The sequence below is a fragment of the Saccopteryx leptura genome, chromosome 8, assembly GCF_036850995.1.
Source record: "Saccopteryx leptura isolate mSacLep1 chromosome 8, mSacLep1_pri_phased_curated, whole genome shotgun sequence".
In the NCBI taxonomy this organism is placed as follows: domain Eukaryota; kingdom Metazoa; phylum Chordata; class Mammalia; order Chiroptera; family Emballonuridae; genus Saccopteryx; species Saccopteryx leptura.
Window position 1 is genome coordinate 20,972,953 of NC_089510.1, and position 13,554 is coordinate 20,986,506.

Sequence of the window (13,554 nt, forward strand, 5' to 3'; positions counted from 1 at the left end):
GCCTCCTCTCCTCTCACTGAATTAAAAAAAAAAAAAGAAGAAGAAGAAAGAAAGAGATAACAAGTTTGGACGAAGAAGAAGAGCCTGTCTAGTGATGACTGTAAGGTCTGTGTTGCAGACTCTCCAAGTTCACTGAAGTGCTTACAGAAACAAAATGACTTGCTCACATCTTTAATTTCTCAGGTCAGGTCACCACCAAGAAATATATATAGAGCTACTATGCCTATCATAAAACATTCAGGGCCAATATGGCTAAAACTAAACGCTCAGTTTCATCAGGTCGCAGAATTGTAATAGGAGGTATATTCAAAGACTTGCAATTATGTCACATGAAGGTATAAAGGACTCAGCATCTAAACCTTGGAATGGGGGATTCTAGTTGGACCTTGGGGAAACTGAGGACCTTGAACTTCTGTCTCTCTGAGCTTCTGGAAGCCAGTTCCCTGCACTACTCTCCTAAGACTTTCCTAGCTTGAACATACTATTATAACAATATTTGCAGCAGATTTATTGCAAATAGATGCTAATTTTATCCAAGAATAATCCTCCTAACACCTTATTGTCACTAGTTTCATACACAGGGACCTAATGCCACATGGCCCAAAAAAGCAAGTATAAGAGGTCTCTAGAGAAAATAGCTGATGTGTTAAGTAATTTCAAGATTTTGCTAATTCACAGCAGAAGAAACGTAAATTATGTGAAAATATATTCTACGAATGTTAGAAGAAGGAAGATGAGATAAACACTGAATCAAGTTGAATTATTTTTATTATTTTTAATATTTTTTTTTTTTAAGTGAGAGGAGGGGAAACAGTGAAACAGACTCCTGCATGTGCCCCCTCCAGGATCTACCCAGCAACCCGGCTAATGTTCAAATCAGCTGAGCTATTTTTAGTGTCTGAAGCTAACATTCAGACCAACTGAGCTACCTTCAGTGCATAGGCTGACATTTAAACCAATTGAGCCACTGGCTGCAGGAGGGGAAGAGGGAGAAGAGGGGGAGAGGGAGGGGAAGAGAAGCAGGTGATCACCTCTCTTGTGTACCCTGTCCATGAATTGAACCTGGGACATCCATCCACTGAGCCAAACAGCCAGAGCCAGCTTGAATTTATTGATATAAATGTGTTTACCAGTGATTCTGGGTTAATGGGCTCACTTGTGCACCTGGAATTGGCTTTGATAGTTTGTGAGGTTTTTTGACGAAAGCTTTGATTCAACTCTACCTGTATTTATTGAAGTGGAGATGCCAGAACTTGCCTGAAATATTTAAGGGAGAGGATTTAAATAAACAGAGCATAAGGAATATTGTCAGGAAGTTTTTATATGCAATATAATATGTACTTTCTCAATACATACCTTCATAGGCCCCAGAGAGCTCTCTCCATTGATTAATTTACCAAACAATATATCGGTCAATGGAGCATCAGTATCTTTGAAATGCTCTCTGTTATCCGTCGCTTGTAGAGCAGGTACCATGGTAGAGATGATACAATTGAATAGAGCTATCTGACTTTCGTGGGAATAAGTTGAATACCAGAAATACTAATGTTGGTGGAAGTGCTTAACCTTTTTTATTTTTTCCGATAATGACAGTAGGGATGATAAAATGGTAATTAGAAAGTTTTGATTCACAGGGATTCTTGTTGGTGGTTAATTGATTATAGTGTCTCTATCAATGGATATATAATCTGGTTACTAAAATTGACTTGATCTATATAACAGAAAAAAAATCCTTCCAGATTTGACATTTTTCAAAACCTAAATGGATACTTCACAATAATAAATCAATCTTTATTGACCAGTTTCCAAGGTTAAGCCAGTTCACGAGCTGAAAAAACATAGGTTGCAGGAGAGTCTGGATTCCCTTGAGGAAGGACCCCACAGGGCATGCTCTCGGTGTATGCCTCCTTGAAGCACATCCCAAAGATAATCGCATTTATTGAAGTCTTTGCAGGAGATCTTGTTTTAGGTTATAAGTGGCATTTTTGCTTTAAGTTTATATCACAGTGAGCCTAATAGGTTTGAGGTCTCGTCCTATGGTTATCTCTTCAGTTCCTGAATGTGTCATAGAAATAGTTTGAATTGGCAACTGGCAGAATCCCTATATTTGACACCTGATCCATGTTGTAGAGATATTATAGGATAGTAGAAGCCTCTAGAACTTTTCCCTCCAAGACAATAGACTAGAAGCAGTGCCACATTCTTGGCATGTTGTAGATATTAGGGAGAACAGCCAAATCTTGAAAGATGTGATAATTTTTATAATCGCATTATTTAACCTGACTCTTTTAGCTAGCTCTCCAGCAAGTGGATAAATCGTGAAGAATGTGAATTACTATGTCTGAATCAGATAGACTCTAGTTTCCCCCTGCTGTTTCAGGCAGAGTATCTTTTATGAAGCAAACTGACAGATCTCCGGGTACTTGGAATACAGGTACTGACCTGAATAATTCAGTTTTCTACATAACAATTCAAAAAGGCTACAAAAGCTGTTGCTTATACCTAGCAGGTTCCACTGACATAATGGCTTATTTGACTTCATGAACAGGAAGTAGCAAGTATTTTATTTTATTTTATTATTATTATTATTTTTTTGTATTTTTCTGAAGCTGGAAACGGGGAGAGACAGTCAGACAGACTCCCGCATGCACCCGACCGGGATCCACCCCTCCGGGGCGTCGCTCTGCCGCGACCAGAGCCACTCTAGCGCCTGGGGCAGAGGCCAAGGAGCCATCCCCAGCGCCCGGGCCATCTTTGCTCCAGTGGAGCCTTTGCTGCGGGAGGGGAAGAGAGAGACAGAGAGGAAGGAGGGGGGTACGGGGGTGGAGAAGCAAATGGGCGCTTCTCTTATGTGCCCTGGCCGGGAATCGAACCCGGGTCCCCCGCACGCCAGGCCGACGCTCTACCGCTGAGCCAACCGGCCAGGGCGTAGCAAGTATTTTAGATTCCTGAGTACAATTTATGTGAAGCAGAGGGTAGTATATAAACTCCAAGACTACGTAGGGGCCTACTAACTCAGGGTCGCTTCTGAAAGTACAAAGGTCTGAAACATATAATATTACCCTCACATTGAAGAAAAAGAACTGTCAGGAAGAAACACAATGCTTGACAGGCTTTTTTTGGATTTGGAAGCATCATCTACCTACTTAAGTGTGCTATTTGAAAGCATTTACCAAGTAACCTGTAAGTCTGCCAGTGTATAGTGAGAACCAGAGCAAGAAATGGCTTAGCAGAAATTCTAGGCTCCAGTCCCAGCTAATCTTCCACTTCCCCTTATGAACAAAAGACCTAATATTTTTTAAAGGGTCTGTGCCAAACTGGGTGGCTGCATGAAGCATCTAGCCAGGACTAATGGAAAAATCACAGAGAAGTCCTATGGGGATTTGAGAAATCCTTGCTCTCTTCTGCAAATAGCTATAGCTATTCACTCCTCAGGGACATATAACTGCTTGCTTTATACTACTGAGCCCTGGAAGAGACTGAACACTTTAGGACAAATGACTATGTGACCTGTGCTTCTCATTAAGAAATGATGTTATCTGCCTGACCATTTCATAAGTTTGGGCATTGGGAACAACATTCAATCAGCAAGAGGAAATATAAAAAGTGGAGCTTGAGGAAGTTTGGAAAACATGTAAACTGAATGAGAATGAGGCTCAAACATCTTTGATAATAATTTCTGTTATATTACCTCTTTTTCTCAGTCTATACCTATGGGCCTTTGGGGTGTTCCATTTGGCTAAGGAGTAAAACATCTAAACCCCGTAAACATAAACCATTACAGCTTCACTCAGAGTGGCCTTAGAGAAAAAATCGAAGGAAAATATTCTAGTGCTCAGAGCTTCAAGTGCTGTACTCGGCTGTTCACTTTACTTTATCTAGGCCAAGTGATGGCCGAAAGAACAAATCTACATTAATTCATGAATCGTTACTAATAGTTTTCCTGGACAGTTAGGGACTTGTAAAGAAAAGGATTGGAAAATTGCTGACATGAGGTCTGTGTATGAAGTGTGTAGATGAAACTCTCGGAGTAGGTACAGAATTTGAAAATAATTGTGTCTTATTTGAATGTTTCGTGACTGTCAGCCAAGGCAGAAGAGGTTCTTAGGCTGACAACATGACACATTTTATGGATTTCAATCACTCTCTTTATCTGGCCACCAAATTCTTGCTCCATACATCCATGGTAACCATAACAGTAGGGGTGGAGCCTATCCACAGGGCTTATCTATGTAGATGGGTTTTTTTTTTTTTTTCTTTTTTTTTTTGCATTTTTCTGAAGCTGGAAACCAGGAGAGACAGTCAGACAGACTCTCGCATGCGCCCCACCGGGATCCACCCGGCATGCCCACCAGGGGCGACACTCTGCCCACCAGGGGGTGATGCTCTGCCCCTCCAGCCACTCCAGCGCCTGGGGCAGAGGCCAAGGAGCCATCCCCAGTGCCCAGGCCATCCTTGCTCCAATGGAGCCTCGCTGCGGAAGGGGAAGAGAGAGACAGAGAGGAAGGAGAGGGGGAGGGGCAGAGAAGCAGATGGGCGCCTCTCCTGTGTGCCCCGGTCGGGAATCGAACCCGGGACTTCCACACGCCAGGCCAACGCTCCACCACTGAGCCAACCGGCCAGGGCCTATGTAGATGTTTTTCATCAACGCTAAACAGACTAGCTACTGCTAAGTGCCTTATGTGCCAACTGCGAGAGAGCAACAGAGCCTCGATGTGGAACCTTTTCCCGCAGAGACTAGGCAGCCAGTGCCTGGGCCCCTCTGATTAAAAAGGGTACAAGGCTTTCCTCTCATGGGAACAGACATGCATTCTGGATGTGGATGTGCCTTCCTTACCCTAAGTGCTTCTGCCCAAACCATCACTCATGGATTCATGGTATGCTTTATTCATAATCATAACATTGTGCGCAACATTAATTCGGATCAAGTACCTATTTCATAAAATAAATAAGAGCAGCAAAATGCCCCTAGCGTGGAATGTATTGGTCCTATCAGCAACTGTCCTAACCCACTGATGGGAAGGCTTCCTGAAGACTCAGTGCCAGTTTGAGCAGAAAAATGCTACAACCGTTTGAAAGGATGGACGTTGATCTTTTAGGACATTACAGATGTTCTAATCACTGACCAAAATGTTTGCTGTCTCTTATACACCCAGAATACACAGGCCTGGGAATCGGAGTGGACGTGGGAGTGGCTGCTGTCACTACTAACACAGTGGTAATCACACAGTTTCGTTTCCCATCCTCTCAACTTTGATATCTGCTGTTTGGCTGTTCTGTTTCCAAGTGAGGAAAATTTCCTTCAGACGTGGTTCTACTAAATTGCCACTGAGATTGTCACCCGGCCCCTTGCTGCTCTTCACGCCACGGAACCAACAGGTACACAAAGTGGTTCCTCTACTACTCACTGGGGCGACCGATGTGGATTACCAAGGGGAAGTTGGTTGCTGCTATAAAAGGGGGCCAGGAAAGGTAATGCTCAGAACCTGGAGAATTCTTTAGGAACTTTCTTAGGATTTTTCATAGCTGGTAGCACAAGTCAATGGAAAAGTACAGCAAACAAAAAGTAAGGACCATGGAGATTTCAAGATTGAATGTTAGAGGTTACCACACTAAGAGAAAAAGACACGACCTTATCTGCTGAAGGGGGAAAAAAAAAAAGAAATTCAGAAAGAGTTCTTGGAAAAGGACGTTATAAATATCAACCGTGGTCTAAAGCTTACGGCTTACGGAAAAAAAATAAAAAGGAAATATACCGTGTAAGATTGAAGTTATAAATATAAACTATGCCCTAAAGATTGGTTACAGAAATAAGGAATTCCTTGCTTTATATATTTATATTGGTGTTTATATTTATATATTTTCTTCCTTGCTTGTTGTAGGTATGTGTATGGGAGAGTAATTTTCCTTCTCTGTCTCTTTGTTTTCCTCATTATTTTATCCAAATTTTGTAGGTTAAATGTATAATTCAGTAACAGAATTTACCACTCACAAAACAAGATTTATAATTCAGAGGACAAAATACCAGCTGTGACTGTGACTGAATTAGAGGATAAATTAACATAGATCAGAGATAAATAATGTGACAGTTTCCTAGACTCAGATCCAATAACTGTTTGAATTGACACCTTTTTGTTTCAGCAGGGGGAAAGACTATCTTCACTTGAATGAAAGATAGTTGCATTTTATTAAATGAAAGCTTAATTGTTTTGGTATTGTATGGAAATTAAAAATACATATAGCCAGGCAGGTATGAAAACTGAGTAGCCAAAGGAGCAGATAGATTGTTTCTTTTCAGATTCAAACCCATCTCTCTTATAGCTTGTTATTTGTCGCTGAAGCAGGATTCTGCAAACCATGTATTGGTTTTGCTGGCTCCCTGTGGCCTTGGTCAATAGGAGTGTTAGAAGAAGAGTGGAAGGCTAGAGGAAGAAGAAAAAAACTGTTCTTTTCAATTGTTTCTATCTACTTTTTGTTTCTGTGAGCCTTACCCTAGCAATGTTCATCCGAAGGGCAGAAACTCCTTCCCAGAGGAGATGATGAATCGAGTTTATAGTTTGTTTGTTTTTTTCCCATGCGTGCAAACCCACCCTGTTCGAGCCCTGTTCTGAGACATGAATACCAGAGGCTAACACCCTTTTCATAAAAGGGCTGGCCTGGGTACCAGGCAATTAAGCCCTCATCTATTGTCATAAACTTCAGCATCACTGGTCAACACCTCCTCAGAATCCAGAATCTCTGCTCTGGGGAGCTTCTTGTCTAAGCTTCTAAGACTTTAATAATTCAAACCTTTCTTTTTATTTCCTAGTCATAGGAGTAGTAGGTGTTTCACTTTAGAAATAATAAATTTAATGTTTCATCTTGTCTTTCAGGTAATATACGTAACAATTTTCTATATTAATTTCTCTCTACTCAAAGATCAGATATGTCTTCCAGCTAAACCTTGACTGATACAGTCACCCAATGATAGATTATATCCATTTGTTCAGTTGAAGTCTTATAAGAAGAAATATGTTTAGCCTGGAATATCTTTTTTTCTTTTTTCCAGCAGCCTACATCTTGATTGATCTTGGATAAGGAACCTACTCCTGAACAAATCACATATAAATGAGGCTAATGCAGTGAAATTCACCCAGTATAATTCATGACCACCTAAGGCTGTATTTTTAATGGAGTCTGTACAAATGACGCATGTCTTAAGAAGCTAGGAGCATGTTGGGAACAGAGTTACCAGTCTAGAATAACCTAATACCTCTTTATTCATAGGAAAATTGGGGGTATTAAGTGATAAAATTTATGCAAAACTACCTTCTACGGTACCTGTGGCACCTATCATGTGTTTGGTTTATTATGCTTTAATTAATTTGCTTTTCAGTTTGCCATTCACATACGTTATTCCTTACCTTAGAAAAATGAATTTGTGTGGCTAGAATAGAAGGAATATGAAAGTATCTTCCAATCATCTGTGGGCGGCTGTCCTTTATGTCTTCGATAGATATGTGTCCTGTGCCATGCTGGTCTAGGTGTTGATTGCACTCTTTCTGAGAAATTAAATACTTGTACCACCTGGACAATTCCAAATAACTATTTGTTTATCTGTCATATTTATTAACAGTTTAATCCTAAAGCTTCTTAGTTCCAAACGTGAAACAGGTATAACCTCTAATAATACTATGACTATGTTAAGAAATTTTTAATACTAGGGTCCATTAGTATCTATTTTTAGATCTATCAAATGCACTTTTACAATTTAGATGAAAAATCTTGCTAAAACTCTGTGCACTCTGTTTTAAGGAATGAGCAGTCTTGACAAGTTTTAGAAGCTGCTCAATTTTGTGCCAGGGCCATTATTCTCAACAGACTATGCGGTTCATTTAAGATATATTGATTTCACTGATTCTACTGCAGTGAAAATGTAAGGAAATGAGATATCAAGGTGTAATTTTTTTTTTTAGTGAAGTCTTTAATAATTTCTAGAGTTTTTTCTATATTGAATTTCAATCTTGGCTTTGCTTGTTAGATTTATTTAATGTTTTATGTCCTAAGATCACGGTACAAAAGCTTTGGAAACAGTAACATTTAATGTAATGAAAGTGAAAAGACATACACAAAAATTGAGAAAGTTGGCCCTGGCCAGTTTGCTCAGTGGTAGAGCATCAGCCTGGCATGCAGGAGTCCCGGGTTCAATTCCTGGCCAGGGCACACAGGGGAAGTGCCCATCTGTTTCTCCACCCCTCCCCCTCTCCTTCCTCTCTGTCTCTCTCTTCCCCTCCCACAGCCAAGACTCCATTGGAGCAAAGTTGGCCCAGCTGCTGAGAATGGCTCCATGGCCTCTGCCTCAGGTGCTAGAGTGGCTCTGGTTGCAACAGAGTGACGCCCCAGATGGGCAGAGCATCGCCCCCTGGTGGGCATGCCGGGTGGATCCCAGTCGAGTGCATGTGGGAGTCTGTCTGACTGCCTCCCCGTTTCCAACTTCAGAAAAAAAAAATTGAGAAAGCACAGTGGTGGTAGAAGGGTTAGAATGAAACACTAAGAAAACAAGGTAACAGCAAATTTGTACATTCTTAGTCAAGGGTGTTTGGGCCAAATCCCTGGGAAAAAAAATAGCCAAAGTAATCTGTAAGTCTTCAATAAAGAGAAAAAAGGGATAGAGACTCTTCAAATTGATCTTGCCTTATCCATGCTCTGGTTTTCCATTTTGTACTGTTATGAATAAAACTTGATGTGGAACAGCTTAACTAGCAAGTGTATCTACAATTGTAGAGTGTCTAAGATTTCAAGCTGCTAATCAGGAGAAAAAATTTAGTGGTTTAAATTCTTTCTACTTACACTCTTATTACTTCCTTTCTCTCTCTTTTTTTTTTTTATTATGTTCTTTCATCCCAAGAAAATTCATTTAAATGTCAAGGACAGATGGGAAGGCAATAGGGCAGGGAGACCAGTTGATGCAATTCATTTTTAGTAATCATGTTTAAGAAATATAAATTGGGAGCTTGTACCAAAGATTTCAAAATAATTAAACTCATGCAGGTGCTGTACAGAAGAGATATTACTTTCATTTAGTAGATTATATGTAAAAATTTTTACTTTCTCATAAACTCTATTCAAGGTATTGATAAAAGATGAGTAACTAAACTGTGAATTTGATATTATAACATTACAAAAAAAACTTAATTCCTATTTTATGCCATAAAATTTTAATTAATTTTCAGAATATTTATACAGATATCAGAGTAGAATATTAATATTTATTAAATGTCACTAAATAACAATCATTATTCTGGACCATTGAAAAAATTTATCTTATTTATTCTTAACTAAAACCCAGTAGATTTGGTATTTTCACTTCTGAAAAGAAGAATTAGAAATATTTTTTCTATTTCACTAAATACAACAAAAATCCCAGAATAATATATATAAAGCAAACTTAAGAAGACTCTGAAATATGGAGAGATGTCAACAGACCAGCTAGGAGTCTTGAGACCCAAGGAATGACATGGTGGTGAGATCACTAAGTTTTTGTTTTTTTTTACCCAGACTTAATGCTGACGAAGCTGGTAACCCAAAAATGTCAATAGTCACAGACAAAACAAACAAACAAAAGAATAAATCATATGATCATATTAATGAACGCAAAAAAAATTCACAAAATACAGCATTTATGATAACAACTTTCAGCAAAGTGGAAACAGAGGGAACTCACCTCAACATAATAAAAAGCCCATCAGTGACATACTCACAGCTAACATCATACTCACGGGGGGGGGGGGGGACTAAAAGTGTATCCCTTAAGATCAGGAACAAGATAGGGATGGCCACTTTCATTACTCTACTTTAACATAGTACTGGAAGGCCTAGAACAGGGGTCCCCAAACTACGGCCCACGGGCCACATGCAGCCCCCTGAGGTCATTTATCCGGCCCCCGCCACACTTCTGGAAGGGGCATCTCTTTCATTGGTGGTCAGCATCCATATCCTGTGCTCCTGGAGTACTGTATGTAGCAGCGTCGCTCACGTACAGTACTACTTCCGGTGACGCGGGATGCACGCATCACTGCTCCAGAAGCGCGTCATATCACTTGTTACGGCTAGCAGTGACAAATATGGAACCGGACATTGACCATCTCATTAGCCAAAAGCAGGCCCATTGAAATACTGGTCAGTTTGTTGATTTAAATTTACTTGTTCTTTATTTTAAATATTGTATTTGTCCCCGTTTTGTTTTTTTACTTTAAAATAAGATATATGCAGTGTGCATAGGGATTTGTTCATAGTTTGTTGTTGTTTTTTTATAGTCTGGCCCTCCAACAGTCTTGAGGGACAGTGAACTGGCTCCCTGTGTAAAAAGTGTGGGGACCCCTGGCCTAGACCCAGCAATCAAATAATAATAAGTAAAAGGCATTCAGACTGGATAGGAAGAAGGAAAACTGTCATTATTTGCATATGACCTGAAGCTGTATTAACAGAAGAACCCTAATGATTCTACCAAAAAAAAACACAAAACACTAAAACTTATAAATCAAGTCAGTGAAGTAGAATGATACAATATAAGTATTTAGAAATTGGTCGCATTATTTTTGAAAGAGAGAGACAGGAAAGGAGAGAGAGGGTGAGAGACAAGAGAGGGTGAGAAGCCTCAACTCATAGTTGCTTTTACTTTAGCTGTATGATGAGCTTCTTGTATGTGCCATGACCGGGGCCATGCCAGTGTCCCCTTGCTCAAGCCAGTGACCTTGGGCTTTTTATGCCAGTGATGCTTGGCCTCAAGCTGCTGAGCTCTGGGATCCTGTTGATTATTTCCCCACTCAAGCCAGCAGCCCCTACTGACAAGCCCTGCACTCAGAGCCAGCAACCTCAGGGTTTCGAACCAATGGCCTCAGTGTTCCTGGATGATGCTTTATACACTGTGTGGCGAATGGTCAGGCTGGTTGCACTTTTATTAAAAAAAAAAAGGAAGTCCCATTTATAACTTCATCAAGAAAATAAAATACCTAGAAATAAATTTAACTAAGGAAGTAAAAGAACTGTACTTGGGGAAATATAAGATAATGAAGAAAGAAATATTCATAACATATTCATGAATAGGAAGAACTAATATTGTTAAAATATCTACTATCCAAAAAAGTCTATAGATTCATGCAATTTCTATCAAAATCTCAATAATGAACTAAACAAATGATCCCAAACTCTATATAGAACTACAAAAAAATTCTTGACTAGCCACAAAACATCTTGAGAATGAAGAACAAAGCTGGTGATATCTAACTCCCTGATATCAAACAATAACACAAAGCTATAATAATCAAATCAGCATGGTACTAGAAGTAAAAAACAAAAACCTATAGATTAATGAAAGAGAATAAAGATACCAGAAATAAACCTATGCTTTTATGGGCAATTAATAGTTATCAAAAGAGGCAAAAAAATACACTGGAACAAAGACAATCTAGTCAATAAATGATGTTGGAAAAATTAAACCAATCTAGGCAAAAAAAATGAAACTAAACCACCTTCTTGTACTACATAAAATAATAAACTCAAATTAAATTAAAGAATTACCTAAGACTCAAAACCATAAAGCACCTAGAGGAAAACAAAACAGTAAAATCTATAATATTTCTTTTGGCAATATATCTTCTGATATACCTCCTCAGGCAAGGAAGACAAAAGAAAAAAATAAACAAATGGGACTATATCAAACTGAAAATTTTATGCACAGCAAAAACCATCAACAAAATGCAAAGACAACCCACTGAATGGGAGAACATATTTGCCAATGATATATCTAATAAGGGGTTAATATCCAAAATTTATAAAAATTCATACATTTAACACCAATAAACCTAAACTATTCAATTAAAAAAATGGCCAGGAGACCTGAATAAACACTTTCCCAAAGAGATATAAAGATAGCTAATAGATGTATAAAAAGATGCTCACCATCACTAATGATCAGAGAAGTGCCAATTAAAATCATAGGATGCCTGACCTGTGGTGGTGCAGAGGATAAAGCGTCGACCTGGAAATGCTGAAGTCGCCGGTTCGAAACCCTGGGCTTGCCTGGTCAAGGCATATATGGGAGTTGATGCTTCCAGCTCCTCCCCACCTTCTCTCTCTGTCTCTCTCTCCTCTCTCTCTCCCTCTCTGTCTCTCTCTCTCCCTTCTCTCTCCTCTCTAAAATGAATAAATAAAATTAAAAAAAAATTTAAATCATAGGATATCCCCTCACACATGTCAGAATGGCAATCATTAATAAATCACCAATCAAATGTTGGTGATGATGTGGAGAAAAAGGAGCCGTCATGTACTGTTGGCAAGAATGAAGATTGGTGCAGCCACTATGGAAGCCAGCACGGAGGGTCCTCAAATGTGAAACTGCCCTATGACCCAGTGATTCCACTTCTGGGTATGTAGCTGAAGAAACCACAAACACTAATTCAAAAGAATATACGTGTCCCTGTGTTCATTGTAGCATTACGTACAATAGCCAAGATATGGAAACGAGTCAGGTGCTCACCAGTGGACAGGTGGGTAACAAAGTGGCGGCACATATAGACACCATGCAATATGACTCAGCCGTGGAAAAGAATGAAATCTGCCCCTTTGTGACAGTATGGGTGGAGGCAGAGGATAGTATGCTAAGTAAAATAGGTCAGTTAGAGAAAGACAAAACCAAATGTTCTCAGTTATATGTGGAATCTAAACAAGAAATAAATGAACAAGTAAAACTGAAAGAGACTGTCAGCTACAGAGAACATTGCGATGGTTGCCTGAGGGGAGGGGATTTGGAAACTGGGTGAAAATGTGAAGGTGTTAAGAGGTACAGCTTGCCTGACCAGACAGTGGCACAGTGGATAGAGTGTAGAACTGGGATGCTGAGGTCACTGGTTTGAAACCCTGGGCTTGCCCTGGCCGGTTGGCTCAGTGGTAGAGCATCGGCCTAGAGTGCGGAGGACCCGGGTTCGATTCCCGGCCAGGGCACACAGGAGAAGCGTCCATTTGCTTCTCCACCCCTCCGCTGTGCCTTCCTCTCTGTCTCTCTCTTCCCCTCCTGCAGCCAAGGCTCCATTGGAGCAAAGATGGCCCGGGCGCTGGGGATGGCTCTGTGGCCTCTGCCTCAGGTGCTAGAATGGCTCTGGTCGCAGCATGGCAACGCCCAGGATGAGCAGAGCATCGCGCCCTGGTGGGCAGAGCGTCGCCCCGTGGTGGGTGAGCCGGGTGAATCCCGGTCGGGCGCATGCGGGAGTCTGACTGTCTCTCCCTGTTTCCAGCTTCAGAAAAATGAAAAAAAAAAAAAGAAAAAGAAAAAGAAACCCTGGGCTTGCCTGGTCAAGGCATATACGTGAATTGATGTTTTCTGCTCCTCCCCCCTTCTCTCTCTCGCTCTCTCTCTGCCTCTCTCTTATATAAAATAAATAAATAAATAAATAAATACATCTTAAGAAGTAGAGATGGATAGTTACAAAATGGGGATTTAAAGTACAGCATAAAGAATATAGTCGTGATATTGTAATAACTATGTATAGAGCCAGATACTGAAAATATCGAGGGGGT

At 40.1% G+C, this 13,554-nt stretch overlaps 1 non-coding gene across 1 annotated transcript; it reads left to right on the forward strand.

The window, feature by feature from the left end:
• The first annotated feature begins 12,905 nt into the window (after positions 1-12,905).
• Positions 12,906-12,981, forward strand: TRNAS-AGA (transfer RNA serine (anticodon AGA)). Its single transcript has one exon. It is a non-coding gene; the product is annotated as a tRNA-Ser (tRNA).
• The last annotated feature ends 573 nt before the right edge of the window (positions 12,982-13,554 follow it).